Source organism: Caretta caretta, chromosome 11 (genome assembly GCF_965140235.1).
Source record: "Caretta caretta isolate rCarCar2 chromosome 11, rCarCar1.hap1, whole genome shotgun sequence".
Lineage (NCBI taxonomy): Eukaryota > Metazoa > Chordata > Testudines > Cheloniidae > Caretta > Caretta caretta.
In genome coordinates, this window is record NC_134216.1 from 27,484,681 (window position 1) to 27,506,374 (window position 21,694).

General features: G+C 39.1%; 1 long non-coding RNA gene across 1 annotated transcript in view; it reads right to left on the minus strand.

Moving 5' to 3' along the window:
• LOC142068528 (uncharacterized) overlaps nt 1-21,694 on the minus strand; it is a 56,806-nt gene that overhangs the window by 21,925 nt on the left and 13,187 nt on the right. Inside the window, exons 2-4 of the long non-coding RNA XR_012664358.1 lie at nt 20,491-20,675; nt 6,224-6,392; nt 5,232-5,544 (exon numbers count right to left, since the gene is read on the minus strand). This is a non-coding gene — a long non-coding RNA (uncharacterized LOC142068528). The remainder of the gene's footprint in view (nt 1-5,231; nt 5,545-6,223; nt 6,393-20,490; nt 20,676-21,694) is intronic.

Consider the following 21,694-nt stretch of genomic DNA (forward strand, 5'->3'; position numbering starts at 1 on the left):
GGCAATAGATTTAAATGAGATGTTTGTTAAAGGAGTGGAAACAGAGGGCCTCCCATGACTGACATGGTAGGGAGCCAATTCCCCGCCTCCTTTATAGCCTCTTAACCCTCTTTTGGGATGGGGGGAATGGTAAGGTCCCAGCAATGAGTTGGCTGGGGACCAGGATGGAAAAGAGGTGGGCTGATGTTCATGAATTTACCTGCACTGTACACTTTTATCTGTCAGGTACTACTAGACAGTTAATAATAAAGTTGCGGCCTAATTAATCTATATCCAGTGTCTCCTTTCTTTTCTTTTGGTGTAGCCAGACAAAAACACCCCACAAAGTGTGATTGCAATTATTAAAAGTTAAAGTTCTTATTCACTCTCCACAGTAGTTAGAAAAATAAAATCAATATCTGTTGTCAATAATTCTGAAACTTATTCAGCAGAATCCAAAGCTCAAATGAAAGTTTTCACAGGTTTTCTAAAAGCTGTACTGCTGCCAACTCTGAACAGCAGTATTAAAATCAATTTTGACAAGACAAAGACATTACAGAACAGCAAATTCTGGTAAGTGACAAAGCTCCTTTGGAAGATGGATGTGACACTAAAATGTAATGCTTCTTTGCAGCTAGCTGCTTGCTTTATACTGAGATATTTGCAAAAAACTTTTTTCTGCAAATACTAAGCGTTCTGACAAATATTTTAAATCTCAAAATTAACCTGTAGTACTTTAAGCTTTTCGGTACCCTGAGGTAAAATTTTCAAAAGTGCCTACACTATTCAACCTAAGTCCCATTTTCAAAAGTGACTTTAGCACTTAGGTGTCTAGGTCTTATTGAAAATCAGAAAATCCTAAGGGACAGATTTTTTTTTAAAGATATTAAGGCACCTAGTGGGATTTTCAAAAGCATGTAGGCCCCTGACTCCTAATACAAGCAGCAATAAGCTAACTCCTCATGAGAGGTAGGTGCCTTGATGTTTTTTGAAAATACCACTAGGCATCTGTCTGCATCTTTAAGTATCCACGTACCTTTAAAAATCTGGCCCTAAGTATCTAAGTCACTTTTGAAAATGAGACTTAGGAGTCTAAGTCATTTAGGCTCTTTTGAATATTTTACCCCTGTAGAGAATTCCTGTAGATTGTAAACAGTCTTTGGCTTTAATTTACCACAATGCACAATAAATGCATCAGAATGAAAGCTAACAGACTGAGGACAAGTAAATGGCAAAACCTAATCCCAAAGCACAGCTGATGAAATTGATGATGTATAATTAATAGTGCTGATGGGAGACATAGCAATGAAGAAATACATCCTGATCTTACTCCAGCTGTCCTTGCTTTGTTACCTACTACATAGCCTACTGCTGCTCATTAATGGGATCAAAAAGGAGTCAGTGCGGCTTAGTGGGTAGAGTAGAGTAGTGGACTGTGACTCAGGAGACCATGATTCTATTTCCACTCAGCCACTGGCCTGGGTGACCTTGGGCAAGTCACTTCACAGCTCTGTGCCTCAGTTTCCCCATCAGTAAAATGGGGATAATCATACTGATCTCCTTTGTAAAGTGCTTTGAGAACTACTGAAGAAGAGCATTATATAAGAGCTAGGTATTATTAATGTGAATGACAAAACTCCCATTGGCTTATTGGAACAGAATCAGGCCTCTTTGTCTCTCTCTTCCTTTTCAGCTTCTACTACTTGGCAGATTGTACACAGATAGCTGTGTAGTGACCATTAGCAGGATTGTGTGCATAGTCTGATTCTGTGATACTTGCAGCACAGACAGGGGTTGTTTTTTCACAGCACAAGCACAGGGGTTTTTTCCCTGATGTAGTTCACTGAAGTCTTTTGCTTTTAATATTTTCATCATAAGAGGAGCCTAGAGAGCCAAACTTGCCCCGAGTTATTCAAAAAGATTTTTAACAGACTGTCTGGTAACTGGGACTGTGGATTCTCATTCTACTCAGGACTATTTCCTCACCCTTGCTCTATCATTCAACTCAATCATCTACACAGACTTACAATGGGAGAGTTGTATACATGATATGTAGGCTTGAGATGCGATCTTAAAATTCATGACTGCAGCTGATACCCACTGATCTTTGTTCTTCATCAAGGTTATTCCACAGCTTTCTGAAGCTTTATATTAAAGATCGATACATGATCTCAAGACAAGTGCAGAGGATAGTGTTCATGTTATCACAGAGATTTTGACCAGTCAATTTCACATCAGTCACAGGATGCTGGGCAATCTTGGAGACTAATATTTCATCCCTCCCATGCTTCAAACGCACTTTCAGGAACCACATCCCTGCTTATTACTGAAGGTTTTGAAAAAGACTGCCCTATAGTGTCAAAATGAAGAAGCAGGTGCAGCACCAATTTGGGCTGCTGTTCACCCATAGGTTTCTGAAATCAGATTCATAATTCTATGTAGTGCTGTATGCCTGTTGCAATTTGTGCAGAAAGGAGCAGGCTTCAGTATATGATACACTGATACGTTATTCTTGTGTCTTAGCACCTGTCTGTTAACCAGAATCTGAAAATATGTTGGAGCAGGATATGAAATCTGTAGGCCCTTTCCTCTCACCCTGTCAAAGCCAGAAGAATCATAACAGAGTTGCGAAACAAAAACAATGGGTCAATTGTGGGTGTAAATTGGTAGAGCTGCAGTCTTTCTAGTGGAGTTTTGCCTATTTACACCAGAAAAGAATTTGAGCTCACTTTTGCAAATAGGAAATTCCAACCTATTGTTTACTCTGTTTGAGAAACTTTTTGAGTCACAAAGGACTGTATGTGGATTAGATCTGTATGTGGATTAGATCCAAGACCCATTGAAGGCAACTGGACCCTTACCAGGCCCTATGACACCTTTGGCAAATGAAGTGTTCACATCAATGCACTGGGATTTTATCAGTCAGATGAAATGGACATTTGCTGAGAATGTAAGCTCAGCACCAGTGATGTCACCTATCAGGTATCTCCTCATAATGAGAGAAGGGGAAAAAAGGAAAGCTATGTATAAAGCAAGCATCATGAATTCTATACACTTATGGATAGTCAACCTTGTGAATGAGCTATCGCCAGCCAGTGATGCTGATGAAACCAATGTTACACATGCTTCAGGAATATCCCACAAAAGAGACTAGTGAAATAATAACAGCCACATTGATACTAACAGCTAAAACATAGGTGTTCCAAGTCACATATTTTATTGAATATCTCTATAAGAAGATTCCAGTAGTGTCACTCTGTGTGTCACTCTAAAGCCTAAAATGTCTGTTAAGTCAGTGTGCAGTGATGGAAGCAGCTACAAGCATGGCTGAGAGCTCTTTTTGTTCAGAATATCATCAAGTTGAATCGTCACTGGGTTTCGTGATCTTTCACCATCCAATTGTTAAGTTCTCAGTCATTGTGACTTTACAAATTGTACCCATGTGGTATATCGCTACAGTAAGACATATATCTATGTCATGCCAAGAATCCTAGACCATTGTGATATCAGAGATAACTGAACCAATCACCATCCTTGCTAATTTGCATGCAACAATTTCATTGGTTTTATGAGGGAGATGGCTCAGATTGTGGATTACTTGGGCCAACTGTCACCTACCAGAAATCCATACAACTCTCCCAGTAGAACAGAACCCCCACACAAATAAACACAACTACCCACACAAGAACACAACCAGGACACACAATAACCCCAAACATCACTCTGACACCTACAATGTCTGTGGAGTCAGACTAAACCAACAGAAGCAGCTACAAACAAGATTGAGAGCTCTTTTTGTTTAGAACATCACCAGGTTCAATCATCACTAAGATTCACAGTTGTTTTCATCCATTTATTAAATTCTCAGCCATTTTTGCCTTTTTCATACATATGACTTTAAGAATCACACCCATGTGACAGCAAAGGACTTCAGCTACAGGTTTATATTTAAACAGACAAAAGAAATAAGAGATAGTAAAATAGCAGAATGGACTGACACAAATAGAACATGATTCAATATACATTATCTAAAGTGACATACTGGCATAGATGCAGGTGAGAGTTTTAGGAAATCTGGATGAAATCCTGGCCTCACCGATGTCAATGGGGGTTTGACCAATAACTTTAATGGGACCAGGATTTCACCCATTATCTTCAACTAGAAAGGTTAAGTAGGCAACAGGGATCACAGATGTTGGTAGGAGTGGTTTGGCTTTCCAGGGATACATTTTGGAGGAATTAATGAATGGATTTTCAGTGCAACAAACAAATAAACATGATGCCATACACTTGAGCAAAAGGTTGGCTTGGGCTTCTACATACATAAGTCCCGGGTGTGACTCTATATTAAATCAAAGACCATCTGCCTTCACAATGGAGTATTTCTAGGATGGAAGATCTGCAGACACCGTGTCCACATATGATCCATTACAAGTGATAAGTCAACTGTGGCCAGTGGTAAATGTTGCTGGTTTGAATTCTACGTGATTTAGCTGTTGTCCCATGTACACCTGCAAGTAGAGTGTTGTGTGATATTGAGTTCCAGGTCTGATGTGTCGATGAACCTCAGACTATGTTTACAAAAGTTCAATAACCATCTCTTCAGCTTGTTTACATAGTTGGGAAGCCACAGCTGGCCTCCTTCACTCCTTCTCAATCCCCCCACAAGAATGGAACTTCCTTCCCACCTTAGAAGAGGGGTCAGACTCGGGTGCCAAGATATTCAAGACAGCAAAATACAGGGGGAATGGTAAAGAGAGACTCATGTATGTTGGATGGGAGTTTGAGAGGGGAGAGTTGATGAGAAGAAGTGAGGGAGCAGCTGTGGAGTTTTCCCCTGGGAAGTTAAGATGTTTGTGAACTGAATTTTGCAGAACTCTCATAGTCTCACCTAAAAAGCCCATTGGGAAGCCAAAGCCCTTCACTGGAAAGGCACCCAATGACTTCAGTGAACTTTGGATCAGGACCTCAATAAGGTAAGTATTATTATCCTTCTTTTATACTTGGAGAAACTGAGAAACAGAAAGGTTGAGTGAGTTGCCCACAGTTTCACATACACCCAAAATGAATGTCCTTGACATTTTTCACTATCATATCGTGAACTCATAGTTAATCTAAATCCTTCAAAAGTCTGTTTCTAACTCACTACTTTCCAAATAGCCATTCCTCATTTTGTCTTTATGTGGGTTATTTTTCCCTCCCAGATTTATTACCATGCATTTATTTATATTAACTTTCATCTTGTTACAGACCTGCATGCTGCCGGTTTTTCGCCTTCCTCTGTAGCATGGGGGTCACTTGCTGGAGGATTCTCTGCTCCTTGGAGTCTTTAAACCATGATTTGAGGACTTCAATAGCTCAGACATAGGTGAGAGGTTTTTCGCAGGAGTGGGTGGGTAAGATTCTTTGGCCTGCGTTGTGCAGGAGGTCGGACTAGATGATCATAATGGTCCCTTCTGACCTTAGTATCTATGAATCTCTCCTGATTGCTCTGCGGAGTCTCAATCTGTCCATGGGCATGTTTACTTTTGGTTATAGCTCTTATTGCTCATGTTACTAGTAATGCTGAAAAAACAACAAGTCATAGATGTGCTTTATTTCCCACTAATATGATATATACTTTTACACACAAACATAAAACTGATGTATATACTGTGTAACACACACTATAAAACGATATTAGGAATATCTTCTTATCTACAGCCTGCAGTGCAGCCAAATGTGAAATGCTATTCTATATTATATCTGGAAATGGGTTTGAGATGATTTATACCTTCCTGAATTACTGAATGACCTTGCTGATAGCAACCATTAGTTTTATACTGTTAAACTGTGGAAGACCATAAATTAAACTGTGCTTCCATGTGATGTGCTACAAAGTTTGCCCTAACTATATGCTTTAAAAAAAAGAGAGAGACAATTTTTCAGTTCATAAACAGAGCAGATGCTTTGTGATTGAAAACATGTAATGTGTAAAAGGTTGTTGTGGCAGAAAGCAGATGTTGAATATTTAAGAAAATTCTTTGCAATTTATAATCCAATGAGGTATTAATTTACATAAGCATATTGTGGATCCAGTCTTGTAAGCCCTAGGGAATGAATCAAAGTGACTTTTCTATGAGTTTATCTTGGCAGCACAAATGTATCTGAATAAGTTTTTAAAAAAATTCTAATAACAAATGATAAAAAAAATAGAGGAAAAGCTGTAGGAAGATTATGAAAGTATAATAGTATGGATATTTACTTATCTGGTGCAGAATTCAGTGTCATTCTAAAGGAAGATGGCACATGCAGGCAGCAACTACCTTTGCTTTTATAACGTATGTATCTTCATGGCAGCAAAGATGAGTGCCCAGTGTTCCCATTTCTGATAATTAGTCACTAAAAAAAGGACCATGGCCCTGCTCCGGCACCTCAAAGGGAAAATAAACATATTGTCATTTCTGAGCATCACTTTTTTTCTACTCACACATATCTCTAGAAATCCACATTTCAAAACAAAATTGCCACATGTCACCTCACCATTACCAAAACCTTCACCCATGGGTTCATTTTCTTTTGCCTGGATACTGCAATTCCCTTATTATAGAATCATAGAACTGTAGGAGACTAATTATTATCTAGACTATCCCTGATGGAATGTCCTGCCTCAGTTCTCCAGACTACATCATATTCAGGATGCCTTTTTACACATACAGGAACAACAAACCATGAGCCCATCACTCTTTTCCTCAAATGATGCTCTTGGCTCCCCATTCAGTTCAAGTTGCCCCTCTTGCTTTCAAAATCTTTCAGAGTCTTGCATCGTCTTCATGGACACGGATGGTCCAGAGGTTGGGGTGTTTGCCTGGTGCTTGATTTCAGTGTGAGGTAGTGTGTAGGGGCTTTGAAAATCCTACTAGGTGGCCATCTGTATGTTTAGGTGTCTAAATCCCTTTAGAAATCCAGTCCTCCGTCTCTGTCCCTCATCTGTGAAATGGGGATAATAGTACCTTATCTTCCTTACCTTATCATGAGAATAAATATATTAAAGAGTCTGAGGTGCTCAGAAGTTATGGTAATAGGGCCATTGAAGGTGGATCTTTTCTCTCTTTACCACTTGATCTGATTCCCTCTGCTTGGCAGTTGTTGACCTTCTCTCTGTCTCTGCACACAATCTGGCCACTGTTGATGTGAGAATCTTCTCTACAGCTCCTGACATTTAAAACAGCTTTTTGTATTTCTTCACCTTGCCAATTCTCCCATCCGTTTCCAAAATTCATCTGTAAAGGTGTCTTTCCTCCTTGTCCTAAACCTGTTAATTTATCCTTCTATATACTTTTTTATTTATTTTAACCATCATTTAAGTATGTGTTTTAGATACACTTATGAAATATGGGTACAAAAGGAAAATATACTATAAAATAGAAAACATAAGCAGGACACCTTGCAATATTGATTCTCTCTTTTTGTAGATAGCTGCATTAGAAAGTGTTAAAAACTAGTGGAATCAGCATGCTCAAGGACATGACTGCTATCCACATCAATACACATGCTGATTATCTTGACTGGGCTAACTAAATCAGCTGACATATGTACAACCAGCAAGTGAGAAAATTAATGACCAATGGTAACTGTTGCCTATGAACTGATCAGTGCCTTTTCAGCAGAATTTTACAGTCAGCCTTTGGGCCCTGCACTTCAGCATATGCTGAAGTACATCCCTATTCAGGAAAGCACTTAAATATGTGCTTAAGTGCTTTCCTGAAGAAGGTGCTTTCCTGAATCAGGGTCTTAACCATGTTCAGTAGCACCTTACACCACAGGTAGCCTTACTTATGTTCGTGTGACAGACTCCTAAGGATTAAAAAAAAAGCTTTTGAACTGAGCGTAGCCACTAAATTGGTGATCAGAATATTCCTTAAAAGTCCCTCCCCAGACACATAGGAGTCAGTTTTCCTTCCCAGAAAAAAAGCCCAAAACACCTAATTAGTGAAAAGAAAGCTATATAATATACTATTTCCAAAGCATGTCTGAAAAGTCTCATGTATAGAAAGCATTGCACAATGAGCTATCTTCCATCTAGTGTTGCAATCTGGTAACCACCCAAAAATTCAATGAAAATAGGACCTACATCCTGTCAGTTTTATTCTAAACAGTTTTCAGAATGATCTCTTCACTGCTGTTGCTGTTGTTTTTGTTTTTACTGTTCTGTTAGCTGCTTTCCGCTCCATTCCTAAATGGATAATATTTGTTTACAGAGAAGTAAAACGATGACCTTTATCAGATTTCAGAACAGTTTTTATTTATTATTTAAGTAAAACTCATTTGCTTGGATTTGACCTTAACTAACTTTTTTTTTTTAATAAGAAGTTATTATGCTCATATAACTGGCAGAATGGACAAAAATCCCACAGCTGGAATCTATGTTTGACATAATTATGAATTACAGATGTTGTCTTTTTGACTAATGGTATTCTTCAGCAGTGTGGGAAGCCTCCGGAGTGGACTAAAAAGCTGTGTGTGTTTCTTTGGGGATATGTGGGGATTTTCGTTTTTTGGTAGCATAAGTTAATTTTTAACCATGTATATTTAAACCATCTATATTGAAGAGAGGCAATGTGGCATGGGCAGAGGTTAGGATGGAAGACCAGATCCTCATCTGGTGTTAACTGGCATAGCTGCATTGAAGTCAAAGCAGTTATGTTGATTTACACCCACTGAGGATCTTGCCTGTAATGTTAGCTGAATCTTCTCTTGCTCAATAAAGACTCGATTGTGGTAAGAAGCTGAACACTTCTGCAAGGTGCTGAGCACCATCAACTTACACTGATTGCAATGCATGTTTGAGGGTCCTTTGCCACTTGAAGGATTAAGCCATAAGGACTCTATCCAGCTATTAGTGAAGTCAGTGTGAGTTTTTTTCATCCACTTCAGTGGGAGTTGGATCAGGCCTCAGAGTAGATTATGCAGTTATCTTCAAGGACCAAAGAATTTGAATTCCAGAATGAAATGCTGTGTTTGGGCAGATGTTTTGATACACCTTTACCTACTTGAGGGGACACATGGATATTTTCATTTAAGATGTCAAACCTACAGATACATTTCCTTTTCTCTTAAATATCTTAGAATTGATTTCCACACATTAAAAGTTCTAGAAAAATGTAATTTCAAAGGTGATGAATCTGCCCAAACAATGTTAGTACACTGCTGCCCTGAATAATTATATATGAGTGCCATATCAACAACAAAAAATACAGACCAAGACATCCAGACTTTGGTGTGTGGGCACAGAAGCAGACTGAAGATATAAATAAATAATTATCATAAAGTAAATTGGCCCTTAATCAGACCATATTATGGACCATTGAAAACACTGTGGCAATTTTGCCTCTGAGTCAATATCCCAGCATACTATTAAGGGTTACTGTGCTACAGTAAGTGCCATCTTTAAGCTGAAATGTAAAGTCAAGGTCTTGGCCACTTGTGGCCAGTAAAGATCACCAGGGCCCTTTTCGAAGAATGAAGGTGTTGTTAACTCCAGTACCTTGTCCATATTACAATTTGGGGAATTAAATTACATCTTGCTCTAGCTAAAATCCAGCCTTACAGTTTTAGTTGGATATGCTGAAATATTCTTCTTTGTCTCCTGTGCAGATTCCATTATTCACCTCAGAGATGACTGCATTTCAGTCATGGATAAAATGATCTTTTTATATTCATTCATTAACTACTTCACAGGTGTCTTATTAGGATTAATTAATTAATATCTCTAAAGTGCTCTGACATTCTCACATGAAAAGACGCTGTGTGCAAATTATAATGTTAGTACTAGAGCAGGAAAAGCTATTGTAGGAAAGCTTCTATTTAATGGATTTAGCCATTTTATTCTGTACACAAGACATCCATGAACAGACTTTGACTACCATAAATTTATTCATTATTCAGAGTTGTGTAATGTACATTTATGTAAACATATTTCAACATATGGGTTGTATGTGAGTTATTCACTTCTACTATGTCTTTAGCTAGTTGGTATTTTTTGCGCGTCTACTCCAAGTTACCTGGTATTGTTTCTACTAGCCAATAGTTCACAAGTATTTTTTTTTCCAGAATTTGCACATCTCTAAAGATTTGGGTTATTTAGGAATGAGAAACACGCATGAATTCTATGCACAAAATATGAGATATTTACAAAATTGCCTTAGGAGTTTCAGGCTACGCAGTCACTAGTAAATACTTTTTCTGGAAGATGATACTTCTGGGAATGTCAACACTGATCCAAAAAAAAAATGTATTCATTGGCACTTGTGTAGAAATCCTTATTTTGAATATTGACATTCCTCAGAATGATGTCAGTTCATGATGTAACAGCCCAAGAGTATTCTTGGGAAGCCCAAGGGCGGAAGATCTTTCAGTACATATTCATTTCTAGTAATACTTTTTTCCATTATTAGCATCTGTACCCTATGGATCTACTGCTTTATTTATACAATACATATTCATAGAATTCCTGAATTCTAATCCCAGTACTGCTCAATGTGTGGCCTTGAACAAGTCACTTCACTTCTCTGTTCACTTTTCTCATGCAACTCCCTCCCTGCACAGTTGACTTTGTTGGGGGTTTTACATAAGTAAGGCAAACATAATTTAGCTCTCAAACAATAATGTATTTCATGTGGGTGTTGTCAAGTTGAATTAACTAATGTTTGTTCAGCCTTTAAAACTGCAAGATACTGTGGGTATAAGTCAATTGGAGCAGAGTTAGGCCAATGCTGAAGCCTTTAGAAAATCCCACCCTCTATGTAGTACCTATTATTATAGTATTGGCTTAGATTGTCCATGCAGATGTATGCAGGACAAACCCATAAGGGGAATCTGAAATTCTGGAAACTCCATGAAATTACCCTCAAAGATTTTCCTTCAAATCACATATGTGGTAAGATGGGATTTGCCCATTTGTGGAAAGAACATCTTAGCCCCCATAAAACCTGCCAGTTCCTGAGGCTAGCGTGGATTTTGGAAGAGCCTCGTGCTTGAAGACCCTGTGCCTCTGCATTCTTCCTGAAGCCACCCTCCATTCAAATCCCCACTGTGGAGATGTACTGCCAGAGGCTTCCTTACTTTCTTCTGGCCTGGAGCCTCAGAGTGAATTAACCCTCAGAATGAATTAAACAGTACAAAGGGAAAGTGTACTTGGGTTATGATATACTCGCTATTCAAGTGTACATCTAGTATTTGCTTCACAGACCTGAATGTGTCAAATTCAGTACTCTTAGAATCATAGAATCATAGAATATCAGGGTTGGAAGGGACCCCAGAAGGTCATCTAGTCCAACCCCCTGCTCGAAGCAGGACCAATTCCCAGTTAAATCATCCCAGCCAGGGCTTTGTCAAGCCTGACCTTAAAAAAACCTCTAAGGAAGGAGATTCTACCACCTCCCTAGGTAACGCATACTTCTGGAATGGGTATGGTGGGTGTAAACTTGGGTGATAACGGACATTGCACGGTCTATTAATCTTTTCCCAGAATATATGAAAGGAATGGCTGGAAGGGAGAAATGAAATGTCCATGTCTGTTTCTTATTTTCTACCAATGTGCAGAAATTATGTTCACTTTCACTGTAGTCAAACAAATAAGCTAAAAGACAAAAAGTTTACATTTTTCACTGGAACACTAACAGGATCAATTTCCTGTGCTCTTATTATCCAGAGACCTCAGCAAGAGGGCCAACAGATTTATGGTTTAGTGAAAACTACCCCTTGACTTTCAGAAACAGCCTCTTGTACCTCCGCTGTAGTGCTTCCATTGTTAAGAATCACAGACTCCTCATTCCTTCAGCCCAGGCAGCATGCCTCAGTTTGGTTTGCTTGTTCTTTTCAGAACTGGATTATGAGGAACTGCGGATAATAAGTTTTTTGCCCTTTAAAGAAAAAAAAAGGGGGGGGGTGCATTTTTAAATCTCTTTTGTTTTGTTTTGTTTTCTGGCTGGGATAAAATATTAGGCAGCAGAGAACTCTACGAGGTTTTAAGGTTATTAACCCCCTTGCTTCAAAGTGAAGGCACTTCCCCGACTCCTTGGTCTTGAATCTGATTTCTTTTAACTTTAAAGTCATGCTAAAGAGCTGAACATTTTTCACAGGCTTTTAAAGAGGAGGTAAGTGGAGAATAGCGAGGCGGGTGGGGACCCTGATCCACAAAGAGACTAAGGCTTTGCAATGCTGAGCGTCACAATGCCTAACAAAAACCACAAGAACCCACTGTGATCCATAAAGCCTGAGTTAGGCTCCCTATACGATGAATGGGAAAAGAGAGGCACCTGAGACTGCGATTCACAAAAGCCAGCATGCTAGGCGGGGAGTTGTCTAAACTACCCAATGGGAAATGGTGACAACAGGGACTGGTGCTTAGCCCTGGCCCTCTCCTGGAGATACACAGCTAAGTCCAGGCAGTAGGGATGCACCTATCTCTGCTTAGTGATCCATGAATGAGAACCCCCTGCCTGGAGTCAGGTGGCTTAGATGCCTAAGCTGTTTCTTGCTGGAATGAGTTAGGGCTCTTCCTCACTCCCCACAAAATGGCCACAGGAGGTAGCACTGCCACCCACCTTATTCCTTTTAGCCCAGTAGTTAGAGCACTCACCTGGGATGTGGGAGACCTAGGTTCAATTCCCCTGTGTAATAGGAAAAAAGGGTTTGATCAGGGCCCTAACCACTGGGATACATGATTAGACCAGGGGGACTGGACCCTGGGTCTTGTGAGTTCCCTAACCACTCCACTACAGAGTCATTCCTTCTCTTTCTCTCTCTCTCTCTGGCCCTGTGATTGTTCGCCTTTGGATAAATGCTTCAACAGGTCATGGAGCCAGAGAGAGAAATATACAGACTCTATAGTCCAGTAGTTAGGGCCCTTTCCCCTGCTCCTGTTTTTCTTAGGATTTTTGCTCTTTGCTCTTCATTTTCACAGTCTCTCCTACCTGGAACAGAAATATGATCATGTTCGTGTCTACATCAAACTTTCAAAACCACAATATTTATACGTTATCAAAAGTAGATTAAAGAATGTCCTCATCCTTCATATACAGCAGTTTCTATGTATATGGAGTTCATAGTTTCCAAAGGATTCAAAGAAAGAGATGGGCAGATAAAATCCCTCTATTGATGCAAGCGCCTGACTGGTGATGTGAACCAGCTGAAGCCTATTGGAAAGGGCACACACTAGAGCAAGCTAGAACCCTATGTAGAGTAAAATGCATACTGCTGGAAGAGAGGGGAGGGACCTGGCTACTATTTATACAGCTATTTTCCATTTCCTCTGCTGATTTAGAGGCAGGGTATTTGTAGAAAGTGTAGTAGGTTAGAAAGCAGTATGGAGGAAAAACAGAACAAATGTGCTACAATTTGGGATAAATAATCAACTTTAGAGTAGCTTGTTAGGGGACAAAAACTATGCTGTGATACTTGAGTGCTAAAATAGTTTAAGTGGGATTCAAATGACTATATCTCACTAGAGAAAACTTGACCAGAAAGACTTTTTTTTTTTTTAAGAAATTAGCAAAGTTATTTTTCATTGCTTTTCTTCTGCCTCTATCTCAAAGAAAAACGCAGACTATCATGTTGTGTCTTTCTTGAGTACAGCTTAAGCAGAGACTTTAGTATTGAACATTTTAAGTGGATTTTCTATGATTTTATAAGTTTGTTTTCACTCCAGCAGCAAATAACTTGCTTGATCCTGGCTACAGCAGCTTTTATAACATCAAACAGGTATTGCCAAATTTTGAGCTTGGTTTACAGGGTTAGCTTTGAGTAGATAAAACAATATCAATTTCAAATGTGTAAATACTACAGGCAGCGAAGCTTGTAAGTGGACCAGATATTCCAGTGAAGAATACAGCTGACCCAAACATTACTAGCTTAAAAAAATAAAATAAACAATAAATGATCTAGACATAGACAGTTTTTCTTTAACTCAGTCCAGTTGGCTTAGATACTATTGGCAGCAACTGGAAATCTAAAAGGTTTTGAGACTAAAAGGCATGTGAGCCCCAGACAGTTTGATTGCTCAAACATTTCTCGAAGATTAGATTTGTCAAAGCTAGCACCTAAATCTGTGTGATTTATCCTCTTAACTTAACCTCATCAAAATTGTTCTAGAAAATGATTGTGAAAACTAATTAAAATAACTAGTTGCAGTTTTAATATGAAATGCAAAGTGCCCCATGTAGTTGAAGGAAACTTCTATTTCAGAAACAATTTTAACTGTAGTTAAACTACAGACATCCACTCTGCCTCATCCAAAAATTGTCTGAAAGGCACTGAAGAGGTGAGTCAGATGCTCCCTTTGTTCCACATTAGTCATTAAACAACTACTTCCTAAAACAAAAAAACCCAACAATAATACTTCAGGCAAACCATCCATTTTCTCAATGCGGTTTGTAGAACCTAGGGTTGGACATTTACAAAACAAACTGAGGACTAGATCTTCAATACATTTTGTAGATTAGTGTGTGTGTTGTATTTATTAGTTGTACTGCACCTTTTTAAATACAGAGAAGTTTCTTCTCTGCTGCAAGGGCAGCTGTTGTTTTGTGTCCAGATGCAGCCTGTTAAGTAGAAGACCCACACGCTGTGTGCCCTCTCTTGAAGCCCTTACTCTTGTAAACCAAGACTAACTGACCTGTCCATGATCAGCAGTTTTATTAAACTTCTCAGACCTGATAATAGAACCCAAGAGTCTAGACTCACTGTCCTCTGTTCTAACCACTAAGCAACTCTCCTTAAAAAGTACATCAGGAGAAAATAGCTATGGAATAAAAAGTAGGAAGGATGGCAGTAGGGCTGTTTTTATATTGCAAGCAATCCAGTGCCAATAAGGGTGATTCTGTTTCCCAGTTCTATGAAAAACCTTTATGCCAAAGAAGTTGGCAAGGCCATCACACACAAACACATTACTGGGTGTCTGTGAGAGAGAAGTTTCTGACATGAGCTATTTTTCTGAGGTAAAATTGATTGATTAAAAACAAGGCATTTTCTTCTGCGCCCAGCTCTAGCGGTATAAATGCTAAATTACTTCTAATGGAAACCTCATTTCCCATGATACTTTAGAAAACTTTGTAAATGTCCACAGTGAGCCCTGTGGGGGTCTAAAATTTTTAGACAGATGAGGAAACAATCCGATATGTACTGGGGTTATAATAAGCAATAACCTATCTACATATATATTGCTTGTTTGTTCTTTACTTACCTACGATAAACAGCTATCGCTACAGCACTATTTATTTGCATACAGTACACCTCATTCAAGGATCTCAAAGTGCTTTACAAATATTAATTAAAGCTAGGCTTGGGAAAAAATTCTGAACCTCTCAATGGGTGTTTGTACATGGTTTATTGAAGTAACTCAAGGTGCAGCCTAATTGTTCTTATCTGTGTGTGGGCATGGTGGGGCAGGATCTCTCTGGTAACGAGAGACCAGTTTTGTGATGCAAGTTTGAATTGCACTGGTGGAAACGGCTGCACTAGAGCTGCTACTCCAATATTTTGTTGGTGACAATTTGCTTCCTACTGCTACCCATCCACCTTATTATTGCCTCTGTATGTTCTTGCGGGAATGTCATATGCTAACATACTTAGGACACGATTTTCAAAGGTGATGAGCATTCAGCTCCCATTTACTTCAACTGGAAGTGTGGGTGCTCAGCTCTTCTGACAATAAGACCTTAACTACTGATTCTCCACTTTGCCTCTGGTGTAATAATTTCCATGTGTGCAAAATGAGATTGATTGAACTGAGAATTCTGATTTAGTAGCACTTCACACCTCCTTCAGTGAGTGGTCATTTACCCTGTGCATAGAATCAGGCCTAGAAGATGTGTCACTGCTTCTAAAGCCTTTGAGTTTTACATAGCTTAGTATAAATACAGCACAATTCCTCCCATGCCCATTCAGACTACAGCTCTGCTTTTCTTATATGACCATCTCCAGCAGTGCTCGGTTTGCTTTCCACTGTGTTTATAGCTGCTGAATATCAGACAAAGCATGACAAACATTAGCCGCCAAGCTACTGCTTTTAGCTGTGCGTGCTGATGCGTTTTCCTGTCCTTGTTTACATTTAAGTGCTTTGAGAGCAGTTTCTTTTTTAAAAAAAAAAAAAAAAAAAAAAAAGCCTGATGCATCCCCCACTGAAGTCAATGGGAAGATTCCCACTGACTTCAAAAGTAATTGCTTCAAGTTCTGAATGCCCCATTCTTCCCTAAATAAATAATCTTAAGGGAGGAGAGGATTTTCAAAATGACCATAAAACCCTGACACTAACCTATTATTTTATAAAATGTAGATCAGGGGGTTGCTTTTTTGTTTTAAACAGTAGCTACAGACAAACATCCTTTGATCTCTCAAACATGGAGAATGTATTCTTTATGTATAACTATGGAAGTTATCACATAGCCTAGATTGGAAAAATGCCAGAGATTATTAAAGATCAGACTGTAACCAAGCAAAGCCTTTTCCTGAGATTGGTTTGCACTTATAACCTTATGTGGTGACTGGCTCATTGCCAAAACACCAGAGCTTCCTATAGGTTATGGTTACAAACAAACAAACAAAAACCATCAATGAAAATCTAGTGCTTTGTGGCCCAATATCCATATCATAAAAGTCACCACTATCTTCACACTGATTATAGGCAGCCTCAGTAGAATGACTAAGGATTGAGAGTGATGGAGACCAAACTACCTTCTCACCATTCAGGTTAAGGCAAAGTAACTTGCGCTACTACTGCACCAGTTGTCTACAGAGACGATGTTTGTATCCAAGATTGTCAAGCCAACACCTGTCAGGAGCAATAAGTCTTCTGAAGGGGAAAAAAAAAAAACTTGAAAGAAACCTCATCTAAATCCAAAGTCCTGATTTATGATTTTAGTGAGTTTTACTGATTTGGTTTAAGCAAGTGCCTTTGGATACACTAAATGAATGTTCATGGCAGGCCCCTGTGTACAATGCTATAATGAGGCAAAGCCAATTTTCACAATTGCTTTCCTTTCTGAATTTTGCTCCTGAATCTAAACTTCTAATCAAATATCTTTAGCCCTCATTCTTAGGGAGACAAATCAAATTAATATTTTGGAGTGTAATTCATGCTGTGATATCTACCGGAGCCTGTTGACAGCCTGAAACAATAGCTCAAAGCAAAGTATGGATCACTCCTTCATGTCAATAGGGTGTTGATGATGCTTTAAATGCCTGTGTCATTATTTCACTGCTGATCATCTTAACAGAAACATCAGTTTAAAGTTCTTCTCAGTCATTGGCTATATAAGGAGTTCGTAGGGTGGGAGCAAAGTGGAAAAGTTGGTTGCTTCACTTTTGCCTGTGCTCAAAACAGGGAGATAAAGAGAAGATGCCTTCAGTCTCAGAAAAAACTAGCCAAAACTGACTCAGTAAAAGATACATGACTAGAAAGTCAGCAAAATGTCTTATTTTATTGTGATTCTTTTCTAAAAAGAAACAGATTTTAAAATAGTGGAATGACAGCTGCCATCTTTATTTATGCTAGGCAAAGTAATGCAAACTTAACACATGACAAAGAAATGTTTTTTAAAAAAATACAAGTCTGGATAACCTGGGTTATGTATGTGTGGGTATGTACATGTTCATTTCCCCAGACATTGAATGTTGAAACAAGTAGATTAGTCTTTAAAAAAAAAATGAGTGAAAGACTTACTTATTTTCTTTTGTAAATAAACATAAAGAACTCTATTAACAATTAAATGTGACACTAATGACTGAGAGGAGCCTATTCAAAGGGATTTATGTGTCTTTTTTCTGTGTTATTTTGTTAATGAAACCACAATTTCAATATGAAACTCAGTTGAAGCTATTTAATCTTCAGGTGTGCAGATACCTCTGTTAGGAGGAAGGGATAAGAGCCTGAGGAGAGGGAAAGTTTCATCTGGTTTTACAATATTTGATTCTATGATTTCAAAGCAAAAGAGATAAATTGCCCCAGATTTACTCAACCTTGAACTTTTGAAAAACTTTGGGTGAATCTGAGCTCAGCTCTGAGTTTAGAATGAGACCCAAGGTAAGTTAATATGGTTGAATTGCAAACAATTTCTATGGCTCCATTTAGAACCAAATTTAGAGACATTTTTATTATCATTATTTGTATATTAAGGCCCAAAATGTGCTACACACCTTCCAAACACAGAGGAAAATAATATCTTAGGTCCATAGAACTCCTCATTCAAAATACTTGTGGTTCCCAAGTCTATATTTAGTTCTTAATCATGTCTATAACCTAAGAGCCATTTCCTCTCTGTCTTTTGGAATCCGCTCTTGTTCTGACCTGCACACATGGGTTTATATGTTGGCTTTGACTGCTACTCAGCTAAATGCTTATCTGAACACATTATACAGATATGATAAAGCAAATGTCCCTGCGCCAAATATTTTCTCTCTCTAGCAAATGAGTTTGTCTTACAAAGCATGCTCCATTGCAGATTAATGTGTGTACAAGTTTTTTTCAGATTACCTTATTGATGCAGCTAACAGGTTTGCAGGAAACATCAAAATAAACAGCAACAATTAGGCGGCTATTGGCGCTCAGCAGCAAGGTGCAGCTGTTGTTTACTGCCAATGCAGCTTGTATGTGAGAGATTTTTGGCATCCTCCAACAAGCTCCTTAACCATGAATCTTTCAATTAGAGGTTTCTCTGTAAATTTGTGCTTATAACATTTGTAAGTAACCATTAGTCATGCTACTTGTAATAGTGCCACATTATTGTGATGAACCCATGGAGTTATTTTAAAAAAAAAAAAATCTACTGTAAAATAATTTGCCAGGTTGGTTATCTAAATGGCTCTGCTACATTACCCCACATTCTAATTTGCTGAATTATAGATAACTGCTCTGCACAAAATGAAGCTAAGTAAATTATTTATCCTGGGTTCATGTCATACGCTGTTTATTTCGGAATTGACTTTGTAAAAAAAAATCATAATGAGAAAGCAAGTGAAAAACAAAATAGACATTTCAAAACCTTGCTCTCAGCAAGTGCATAAGACAAACACCATGTTTCAATTTAGTGAAAGAATGATGCTTACAAAATATTGATGGTGCTATAAATGAAGAGACTGAGTCAGCTGACTTGGGAGAAAGTGGGTGCAAGGTAGCAAGGCAAATAATATAGCTGACTTAATAGCACGCTGCACTAGGGGCATAGCATACAGAGTACAACACTTAAGTAATCACAGTTCATTTCCTGTCCTGAGACTTCATGTTGTCTAAGCAGTGAGTTCCCAAACTACAGTATGAAGGAAAAACAAGTTCAGCTCTGGAGTATGAATCTCAAGTCCACAAGGCAAATATATAATTTTAATATATTGCATATTGTAGACCTGGCCTGCACTAGAAAGGGTGCAGAGATTCTGTGCTTCAGTCAGAGCCCTCAGGAGGAATTCTGGCTGACTCAGCAAGTGCATGTTGCAGTGATAATTCTGCCACCCATTTCAGGCGTGCAGTATTGAATGTCTGTTTTTGCTTGAGCAGCTTGCTGGTAACTGCATAGCCACTAGCAGAGAGCAGTGCATATGCTCTCTAATGACACTGTACGCAAGCACAGGATGAAGAAGAAAGGAGAAGGAGAGAAGATCATCTTGTGTCTTCTCTCTACCCTTATGCATCTGCCAAAGACCAGGCACAATCCTGCTCATATGTAGTATGATATGGGAGGAGGGGAGAGAGAGAGAGTTGGCTAACACTGGACAACATCCACAATATTCACAATAATACAATACACAGTACCTAATATTCGTCTGCCCATGTCATAGAGCTTCAGGTATCATTTGAAGCCCTTTCCACTATGATTCTGTCTCCTCTGAATGAAAATGCATTGCAAAAAACTATTGCTTGGAAAGCCTTGAACCCACCACGCTTGTAGGTATTCCTGAGTCCAAACACAAGTCATGCTAGGTATGTAATATGCATTGGTTATAATGGTTGGTTTCTCCTAATTCTGGAAAGGAAACCACAAGTTTTAGAGATACTCACTCATCCAAATTCAGTCCCACAATGCACTGCCTCACATCTGGAAATATCTGAAAACCCCTGTTCCCAGAAACAGGCCTGGGCACTATGGTGTGAGTTCTGAGGTATCCCAGAATCAAGTGATATAACAATGGTTGTAAAATGTGCTGTGTGTGCGCTCCCCAGAGTGGTTCTGGCAACCAGGTCTATTGTGTAAACTCATTTAAACCATTGAAAAGACAAATGAGACAATTGAACCATTTCATGTAAAGTGTCTCTGGAGTGACTTCCTCACTGGATATTGATCGGCCCACCATGTCTCTTAGATCAAGTTTGAAATAAATAGTCAAACATGGCTACAGCCTAACTTGGTCTGTACCTACACTGGTTAGTGCTATATAAACATTTTAGAAAGCATGCTACAGGCTCCTTGTGGAGTGCTTATCTGTGGAATGGTTTTGTTGTCCGGCATGATGATCAAACGTGCACAAATAAATACCACCCACCTGTGTCAATGGGTGAGGAAACTTGATGTGGCCGGTGGTAAAAGGGGGACAGTCCCAGCAGCAAGGGAGAGACAATAGGTAGCTCCTCTCTCTGGGAGTCTCTGGCAGTGGCATCTGTTAGGGGGCTTATTCCTTCACCGGCTTACTTCCCTGGTCCTTCTCTCTTGAACAGAGCGCAACAGTACCTGAAGTCCAAAGGCGCAAACAATTCAATGTTTATTGGGGTGAATTTCCAGCAAGCATGATTCCAGTTTCCTTCCTTAGTGTCCCCCTTCCCAGCTCTGACACCAGAGCCTTACCTGTGTCCCTGTTCCCATTCCCCCCCTTAGCAAAACATGATTCCCATTCCCACCCTTACTTCCTGATTGACTACAGACTATATAGTAAAACTTGAGTTCTGCTTAGCTATACCTTAACCAATCATTTTACTGAAATTTAACTAACCAATCCTAACACATTGTAACATGATTATGTAACCAATTATATCCCACCACCTTAATTAGTTTACACCCAGCAAAATTAATTATACAGCAGACAGGAACAATCACAGAACCAGACAGAGATTATACAGACAAACAATAGGGAAATGGGGACTACAGTGATAGAATTAACACAGAAATGAGGATTTAACATCCCAGTTATTGATAAGTGAGTTCTTGCCAGACAGGACGCTATCAAACTAAGTTTCCTTTTACCTCTTCTAGGCTCTTCCCTTTCTCTGGAGGCAATAGGCATTATCAGGACAGGATTGTATTCCTAACAGCCCAATAGCACCTTATTTCAATGTGACTAGTTTGGAATGTGAGGATGTGACCGATCTCTTCCCAGCTTATGGCTGCCTCTGCTGCTTAGCCAGAGACCTTAGCCGAAGAACAGGGCCTCAGACTGTCACAGTGAGAGAAGGCCCTTACACCAGCAGACAGTGATTTTGATTCTTTCTTTCTTTTATACCTCTATAATTAGCTAAGTGATAAGACTACACCTAAATTCTTAGAGTATAGGCCTTTACAGACAGGCCTGAATATCTATATCCTAACAGCATCCATTGGCCTACTGAGGGAAAGATGTACTGATTGGTCAGTATTCCTCAGCTCCTAGGAGTTAGCCCAGCCTAGGAGCCATGTGGAGCCTCTTTTGGCTCCATTCCAGCAGACCACCCTATCGGCGCAAATTAGGAATGGGAACCCAGCCTGACAGATGCTCA